The 9,681-nt window shown below is 50.8% G+C and overlaps 1 pseudogene; it reads right to left on the bottom strand.

The window, feature by feature from the left end:
- Window positions 1-7,370: 7,370 nt before the first annotated feature.
- LOC101399098 (melanoma-associated antigen 8-like) lies at window positions 7,371-8,345 on the bottom strand (annotated as a pseudogene).
- Window positions 8,346-9,681: the final 1,336 nt, after the last annotated feature.

A 9,681-nucleotide genomic window follows, 5' to 3' on the forward strand; every position in this document is an offset into this window, starting at 1 on the left:
TGTTGCTATCCCATGAGGCACCAACGTCCCCCCAGTAGCTTTGAGGGTCACAAACCAGTTACCTGGGCAGGAACTCAGCTGACTTGGATGTGGGGATCAAGCTTTCCTGCATAGGCAGAGCTCTAGCCCACCCTCCGCTGACCCTCCCCCTGAGAAACTCAGTATCTTGTCCCTGCTTACGGCCCTGACTTAATGTATCCCTCTGAACTATCTGGTAAACACACTTTTTCTCTCTTTTTTTTTTTTTTTTTCTGGGAATGATTTGCCCTGAGCTATCATCTGTTGCCAATCTTCCTTTTTTTTCCCCCTCCCCAAGGCCCCGGTAGTTAGTTGTATATTCTAGTTGTGGGTCCTTCTAGTTCTTCTGTGTGAGCTGCCACCACACTATGGCTCCTGACGATGAGTGGTGTAGTTCCCTGCCTGGGAATGGAACCCCAGCCGGCAAAGCAGAGTGTGCTGACCTTTAACCACTAGGCCATCAGGGCTGGCTGGCTATTCTGTTTCTTATCTATTCTTTATATTCTATTAAAATGAGCATCTTTTGAAAGGCCAGTCCTCACCCACTAAGATGGTTTCAGGTTTATTAGCACAGATTCTGGAGTCAAATGCCTCAATTGACCCATATTTCCCCGCTGTCCTGGTTTTGCCCCAGGGCCACTGGCATGTGTGGTCTGAGGGCCTGCTTCAGATGTGTGCAGTGAAGGAGGAGCAGAAGTTTGAAACCTTTCCTCCTACCCATCCTGTCATCGGCGTCTATGCAGCCTATAGACCCTCCCAACTTGGGCGCTGCTGCCCACACCCCCACCCCAAATACAAGTACTGGGCTCACCACAGTCTTCAGTCTCCCCCAGGGCTTTCTCCTGTTTTGTTGTTTAGATATCGTTATTGTTATTGTGTGTTGTTTTTGAAGCCTTTGTTTTTTTAGAGCCTCTTAGGTGCCCAGAAAAATAAGGAGGAAAGTATAGAGATTTCCCACATACCCCGTTCCCCCACACATGCATAGCCTCCCCCATTATAAACATCTCCCACCAGAGGAGGACATTTGTTTTAATCGATGAACCTACATTGACACTTCATATCCCCCAATGTCCATCATTTACATTAAGGTTCACACTTGGAGTTGTGTATTCTATGGGTTTGGAGAAATGTATAATGACATGTATCCATCATTCTAGTGTCATCCAGAGGAGTTTCACTGCCCTAAAAATACCCTGTGCTCTGCCTATTGGGCCCTCTCCTCACATCCCCTGGCGGCCACTGCTCTTTTGACCATCTTCATCATTTGCCTTTTCCAGAATGTTCGTATATTTGGAATCATACGGTAGGGAGGCTTTTCAGATTGGCTTTGTTCCCTTATATTATTTATAAATAAATACTCCTCATTTATTGGGATAGCCATAGCTCTATGCACTTAAGGTTCTTCCATGTCTTTTATGGCTTGATAGCTCATTTCTTTTTTGCACTGAATCTTATTCCATTATCTGGATGTATCACAGGTTATTTACCATACCCCTACTGATGGATATCTTGCTTGCTTCCAAGTTTTGGCAATTGTTAGCAAAGCTGCCCTAAATATCTGTGAGCAGGTTTTTGTGTGGACATATCTTTTCACATCTTTTGGGTAAATACCCATACAATTGTTGGGTCATATAGAAAGAATATGTATGTTTGGATTTGTAAGTACCTGCCAAACTGTCTTCCAAAGTGGCTGTACCATTTTGGTCTCCAATCAGCAGTGAATGAGAATTGCTGCTGCTCCACATCCTCGACAGCATTTGGTGCTGTCAGTGTACCAGATTCTGGCCATTCTAACAGGTGTGTAGTTATTGCGTTGTGTGTGTGCATGTGTGTGTGCGTGTATTGAATTTCACTCTCCATTCTTTGGCTATCCAGGGTTGATTCTGGGAGTGGAAGACAGAAGTCTGAGCTTGATTATCATCTTGGCCGTTACAGTCTTTTAAGCAGAATTGACATCTTTGCGCTATTCTGTTCTCCCTCAAGGAATAGAGCATACTGCTCCCTTTGGGGGGACTTCTTCTAACTGAATCTATCGGTAAACTTGTATCGTTGCATTCCTCAGTTAGATCTTGTGTATTTTTCTTAAGCAGTTTCTTAGTTAAATTTTCATTTTTGTGGTTGTTTTGAATGGAGTATTTTCTATTACTACACGCTCTAAATAGTTTTTGCTTTGGTGTGGCACCGCTCTAGATTTTGTGATAGTCGTGATCTGCCATCCACTCTTTTTCTGAAGACTGTTTTCCACTTGAATATTCCATGTGACCATTCCTCTCCATTTTCTAGGAAGGTGATGATCTTGTCACACCAAATTTATTAACTCTTTGTTTTCAATACTCCTCATTTATTGGGATAGCCATAGCTCTGGCTTTGTGTCCCAGTGCAGCCTCTAAAATAATAGGTGATTCCACATGTCTGTGACTTGTCTCTGACAAGAGTGCTTCTAGCATTTCACACTTCAGCGTGTTTGCTCTTGCTTTCAGGAAAGGGAAATTCCCTACTAATCATGTTCTGCTAAAAGTTTTTTTTTTTCCATAAACTCTTGTTGAATTTCATTCAAAGGATTTTTCTGTACCCATTGATGTGATCAAAGGTTTTCTCTTTTTCCCCCACTAAATTGCTAATGTAGGGAATTACAGTTGAAAGCGTTTTCCAATTGTTAAATCATATTTTCGTTCATTGGACACAGCCTGTTTGTCCATTGAATTCACTACTATGTTGAATATGCTCTTCATTTATTTAGGATATTTGCTGCAATGGGAGCGATTTTGGCCTAAGTGTTCTTTTCACGATGGGGCCTCCTCTGTTATTTAAAACAAAGAGAATTAGCTTGGGAAAATGAATTGAACAATTGCCCCTATTTTTAATGGTTTGAAAGAGTTGACCTAAAAGATGACGAGTTCTCCCTGATCATTTGGTGGAAGTGGCCTCCAAAACTGCCCTGTCCTGGAACATTCGATGGGGGCTTGAGCTTAAATACAATTTCAGTTTCTATTGCACAACATAGGTTTTCCATTTTTTCTATGGATCCATTTGGCCGTTTTTTTAATGGTCCATGTTAGCTAGGATATAAAATGTAATGGCAAGATATTTGTGATAAAACTTTGTATTCCGAGACGTCTCAAACATGCAAACAGTAAGGAATAGTATCATTCACCCATCTACCTGACACTCAGTGTCACAAGTCTTCTATACATTTTCCTTCCAGATTCTCGGAGGTCATTGACACGCTGAGGCTTTTTATTTAGGTCTTTCAAGTGACATCACAAGCCTGCAGATCACTAGGGGTCAAGCTGGGAAAAAGCAGAGCCAGGCTGACTAACTTTTGAGAGTCTTACCCAGAGCATCGGAGGCAGCTTCCAGCACATTATGTGCACTTAATCCTGTCCTTGCGGACGTCAGCACTCTTCTGGCTGCTTTCTAAGAGGAAATGCAGGAAAGCTAATGGGAAACATCATAGCAAGAGGAGGTTGAGGGTTGGCAATTAGGAACTCGATGTGTTTCACACCTTGAAAGAGCTTGGGTGAGCAGAATGGTTTCAAAATAAGCACGTGAGGGCAGACCCTCCAGTTCCATGCTGTGCTGTGAGACAGCATTGGGAAGGTGGCTCCAGGGCTACAAGGAACCGTGCAGCTGGGAGGCCAGGGGGCAGGCCCAAGGCGAGAGGTTCCCTTCGTCATTCAGGGCGTCCATCCACCAGGAGAACCCTCCCTCGCAGACCTTTGGGTGTGGGGTTCGGGGCAGGAGGTGGGCCTAGAGGGGGTCCTGATGCCTCCCCCAGGGCCAACTCCCACAGCCCAGTGTCTTCTCTCTGCCCCGGCCCAGGAGCCCTGGCCGTCAGCCCGCCCAGGTCTAGAACAAGTTATAGCATGTTTGCACGGTTCTGACATGTCTGATGGACCATCCTCAACAGCAGACTTTCAGCGGGAAAGAAAAGCTGCCTCAATCAATGTACACAGCTATCAGAAGAAATAGACTGGTTCAGAATCTTCACCACATGGGGGGAGGTACATCTCAGACACACAGTGGCAAGAGCTACATCTACTGACCACCTAATTTGGGCCAGGCCTCTTACATACAGGTCACATCATGCATAAAGTCACACCAATGCTTTGAGCTGGTACTAGTGCTATGCCCTTTCTACAGATCAAGAAATTGAGGCACAGAGAGTTTACATGATTGGCTCGGCTTAGGAGCAGCAGAACTCCTATTCAAGCTGAGCTTCATATGGGTGCAAAGCCCTGTCCCCGCACCGGCCTGAGCCATCTCCCCCACAATCAAGGGGCTTCCAGCAGTACTCTGTGGTGACCTCATGTGTGACACCTCATCCCACATAATTGCGGGACCGCAGGGATGCCAAGCAGTGGTGGCAAGGAGAGCCTGACGCTGAACCCTGCCTACATGGCCTCTCCCAGCCTCATCAGGTCACCATCTCTCCTGACATGGGGACAGACTTGTCAGGATGGTCCTGCTCCCATTTCATGATGTGGTCCAGTGCTCCAGCTCACCTCCAGACGCATCTGCTCCCACGTCCCTCCCTTGGCCAGCCCAGGGCGGTTCAGACGGGATCTGGCGGCTGCTCCTCCTTCCACCTCTCCTGGCACAGCTGACCCTCTTCACAGCCTGCCTCCTGGGACCCCAAAGCCCTCTCCTGCCTGGCTCCTTTCCAAATCCACCTTTGAGTCTGGGGGTGTCTGGGGCCTGAGGGAGCCTCCTGGTGACCACCCCTGCGATCTGCTGGAGGCTTTCGTCTGCTCAAACTCTCTGTTGGGGACACCAAGGTCCTAGCTGGCTCTGTGGGTGGCTGAGAAGACTCTCCTTCCCCCACTCTCTCTCAGCCTCAGAAAGGAAAACCTCAGAGTCACCCTGACCAGGCCATCAGTTTAATCAAACCTTTGGCATTATATAGGTAACTGCTTGAAAATAACTCATCATCATAGCGATTTGTCACACATTCACATGGCAATGATTATTATTTACCAGCCACGAGGAGACTCACCAAAAGGCTACATCACCTCGTGCCAGCTCTCCCTGAATGATAACTGTGCAGAAAGGGGATTCTTATCTGGGGTCCTCCAAATACAGATATATACACAAAATCATGGGCACTGGGGACTGAGAGCTTGTCAGTGGGGAGACAAGCAGGGCAAAGCCCCACCCTATGCAGACCCATGAGGCCAGGTTGGGGAGAGAGTTGGCAGAGCGGGCAGCAGGGGTGATGGGGGTGCCGGGCTGAGCCCCAGGAGGAGGACACCCCCAACCCCTACAGGGCCATTGGACAGCTGGCCTCCTACTTGAGACACATCACAGTCCTGAGGGGACTGAGGGGTGTAGCAGAGGGGCCTAAGGGTGCAGGTGGCATGGAGGAATTCCTGCAGCCAGCTTCCTGCGGGGCGGCTCCTCTTTTGAACACCTCCACCCCTGCCCAGGGCCTCAAAGGCACAGAATCTGGCATCTCACCTCTAAGGGTCCAATGTGCGTGGCTTAGGTCCCTGGCTGAGGAAACAGCGTGGTCTGTGTCCTGTGTTCTCATGGCTTGGGAATTAATCCACGGCTCCTGTGGTGCCTTCTATAGGAACAGCTCTGACAAACGATGCATCCGCTCCTATCGGTGGCAAAGGGTCCTCACAGGACCCCACCTGAGTACAAGAGGACTGGTAGTGGGGTGTCCCCGTCAGTCCAGGGAGGAGAGGAAGACGAGATGTGGAGGAGCACTTGACCTCTCTCCAATGTCTACTAACATAGTCACTTCTAGTATGATTTTGACCCCAGCTCCTACCACTCTCTCCTCTGGAAATTTTTGGTTTCCATCACATCTCAGAGAATTTGCAGCTCGATTGGAAACTGAACAGAAACTCCGCCCAAATTGCAGCTCTGCATAGTTCCCTCCTTGAGGCTATATTATTCAATTTCAGTGTGGGGTCTTCCCCAGCAAGGCGCACCTAACTCAAGGCTCCCAGAATTCCCATCAAAGACCACCCCCTTCCCTCTTTTGCCACCTCTGTTCCATGCAAATCACCCATTTTCATTCATGTAACCCCACTAAAATCCAGCATTGCTTACAAATGACCAAAATAAACTCCAGGGAGCTGAAATCAACGGTCATTTCAAAGGAGTCAGTTCTGGATTTCCCAGGCCAGGGAGGAGGGCGCCTGTTCAGTGACTTCCAGGCATCACTTCAAGGAGCAATAACCTTATTTCTCAGGAAATCCTTGCAGATGATGGGTATTAAACACCTTGTTCCTCACTGTTGTTCGACTGCAATGTGACAAGGGCCCAGGACACCTTCCCTTCCTGCCCCAGGTGGAGATTTCTCTCTGGTTTACCTATGATCCAAAAGAAACTTTTCAGATCAGTTTTCCACTTCAGACTTTCCTCTCAGCCCTAAGACACGCCATCTGGGAGTCTGGCCAATGTCACCACCCAGCTTCATTACCATCAACACCCACAGAAGGAATCGCGGTTTCCCAAAGTCCCACACTGCCCTGGCTCAGGGCATTTACACTTGAGTGCTCTGCCTGGGACCACACAACCACTCACCGTCTTTGACTTATTCTGGGGCGGACACCTCGCCACCTTCCTTCTAGTACTGTGGCTCCTAGACTCTCAGTCTGTGTGTGTGGGCATCCTGCTTACCCTCCTTTCCCAACTACTAACACAGGGCCTTCCAGAGAGCAGAGGCTCAGCAAAAGTCTGGGGAAGAAACGAGCCAGTGAGCAGGGGTCTTATTTACTCAGATGAAATTTGTCCGACTTTCTTGAATAACCCAAGCTAATCCGGGTATACACATACCTTTTAGCTTGATAGAATGACAGAAGAGACAGGATAAGAAGCTGAGAATTAAGTACCTTCTACATTTATTTGTCAATTTCTTGACCCCATCGATTTGACTGCTAAGTTCTTTCACATTTCCAAGGAAATTCCTCTTCCACGGCCATGTCACCGGGTTCGGTTACAGACTACGATGGAAGGTGTCCCGATTATTTTACAAAATAGCAAAACTCTGCCTCTTGGACTGGATAAGTACAAATTCATATGTAATGAATCTCATTCACAAACTTCGATGTGGAAGCTAATGAACAAACTTAGATGTGGAAGCTAATTAAACCTTCTATTATAGGGAAGCCATTTGAAAAATTGGTAAGGAAACCAAGATCCATCTCCAAGATCCATCATAGAGAACAGAAACCCAAAGACGCTATGCACCGTGTCCCCCCACCTCGCCCTGGCCCTCCACTACTTAGGACGCTGACTGCTCTCTCTTGAAACACAGAGTGAAGAAGCGGACTCACTTCATGCCCGCCAGGAGAAGCTGCTGGACGTGGGCCTGGACTGTGCCTGGCTGCAACTCTGGCTCAAGATCCCTCTTCCTCATCCCTCACAGCCTCTTCGGACAGGTGGAGGAAGGAACCTGGATCCCTGCTATGGACCCTGAGCAAATACTCCAGGACTTTCATCTTGCTGGTTTCAGCGTGGGCCCTGAGACCCCACAGGAACTCGTAGTGTGCAGGATCGCTGTCGGGTACCTGCCGGTACTCCATGTACTGTTCCTGCACCCAAATTTTGGTGAGGAGCTCCCTGGGCTCCCCGTAGATGAAGTGCTCCATCCCGGCACACACCCCCATGACACTCAGCGCTTCCCAGACGTCCTCCTCAGGGGCGCAGTCGCCCTCCAGGAGGATCATGCCCAGGAGCATCACCAGGAGGCCGGTCCTGGGCATGCTCTGCTCACCGCTCAGCATCCCTTCGTAGGTGAGGCCCAGGGTGGTGACCAGGACATAGGAGTGGTCGCTGGGGTCCACTTCCTTCACGTCAATGCCAAAGACCCGCTGCATGCACTCAGAGGCTTGGCTGAAGATCACAGGGAAGTGATCCTGGTAATCTCTGATGACCAGAGTCAGCATTTCCGCCTTTGTGGTAGGCTCCTTTGTACGCTACTTGAGGAGCAGTAACCCCACCGGGTCAGCCATCTTCAAATGCAGTGCTTCTTGGGGTGAGGACTCAGCATCTTCCGGGTCCTCTCAGGCGCTTGGCCCCTCATCATCTTGGTTGCTGGAGCCCTCTTCTTTGGATTGGCTCCATGGAGCGGCTGCCATGGCAGTGCGGGAGGGCCAGGCACTCTGGGGAGGACTCGAGGTTGCAGCAGCAGCCACTTCCTCCAGCGTGCCCAGGAACAGGACAGAGGGGGAAGAGGAGAGGGAGGAGGAGGGGGATGTGGCCTCCTCCTCCTCAGCTCCAGACAGCTGTGCATCCACCAGGCCCTGGGCCTCTCTTGGGTCCTCACAGTCTTCCTCACGCTTGCAGAGCTCACTCATCTGACCTAGAGGCATGACAATGCATGTATGGCAGCTGGCAGGAGCGTGGGAAAGAGGTGACCAATGGGGACCCATGGGCCTGGGGGAGACAGGGAGTGTGAGAGGCCTCAGCTGAGAAACGCACCCTTGGCAGCTCTGACAAAGGCGACTTACAGGTCTCCTCTTTAGGGGTGCTCTGTCCTCCTGGGCGGCCTGTGCCCTAAGAACCTGAAGGAGGAAGTGAGACGGCTCCTCAGGGTGCACCCATCACAGCCCGAGGTTCTGAGGATGACAGTGGGGTGGGGTGGGCTCGGGCACTGTGGGGTCTCGTCGGTTCTGGAATGGGGGAGCCCCTGGGTACACGTTCAGGGTGTGTACCTCACCTTGACTCCTGGCGCTGCCTGGGCCTCCTCTGCTCTGTGACCTGAGAACACGAGCCTCAGACCAAGGGCTTCACCTGCGGGTTCCTGGAGCCCCTGTAAGAGGAAACGAGGGGCCACCTCAGGGTGCAGACTGCAAGCAGAGCCCTGGACCCCCAGTGCTGACAGGAGGGGCGGGCCAGACTCTGTGAGGTCCCCACTGTTCTGGGGTGGGTGGTTCCCTCCTTGCTCACTCAGGGTCCTCACCTTTCCCCTGGCAGCCCCTGGGCCCCACCCCTCTGCCGCCCTGAGGCAAAACTCTCAGAACAAGACCACACACCCCTGAGACTGAACAGAAGGAAGTGAGGGGTCCCCACATCAGGCCACACCTGCCCAGGGGCTAACAGGAGGCACCAAGGGACAATAAGGGGTGGCCAAACTCTGTGGGTTCCATCTGTCCTGGGATGGGCGGTCCGCTCAGTCTTCACCTTGACAGCCTCAGGGCTTGGGACAACACCCTCTGTTGACCTGAGGCCACCCTCCTTAGGCAAAGGCCTCGTCTCCTGAAGTTACGGGAAGAAGAAGTGAGGGGGAATCAATCCACTCCCCGATCCCGGGTCTCCCCATGGCAGACAGAAGGGTAGGGCAGGCCTGGGCTCCATGCGTCCTGGTGAGTGTGTGGGTGGGAGTTCCCTCAGTCCTCACCGTGACCCCTGCCAGGGCCTGGGACCCTGCCTCAGCTGACGTGAGTCCAGAGCCCCAGACCAAGGCCCTCGCCTTCCTGAGATCACTGGTCTGGAAGTGAGGAGGGGCTCAGCCAGACAGGCTCTGCCAGGGGGCTTCCAGGGCTGACAATTGGGGCAGGCCAGATTTCTGAGGGGTCCCCTCTTTGTCCTGGGGAGTGGGGTACACTCACTGCTCCCTCGGAGTCCTCAGTTTGACTCTTGGCGACAATTGGGACTCTTCTCTCAGCTGACCAGATGTGCTTCCTCAGATGACCTGACATCGTCCTC

Source organism: Ceratotherium simum, chromosome X (genome assembly GCF_057802395.1).
Source record: "Ceratotherium simum simum isolate JZ-2026a chromosome X, ASM5780239v1, whole genome shotgun sequence".
In the NCBI taxonomy this organism is placed as follows: domain Eukaryota; kingdom Metazoa; phylum Chordata; class Mammalia; order Perissodactyla; family Rhinocerotidae; genus Ceratotherium; species Ceratotherium simum.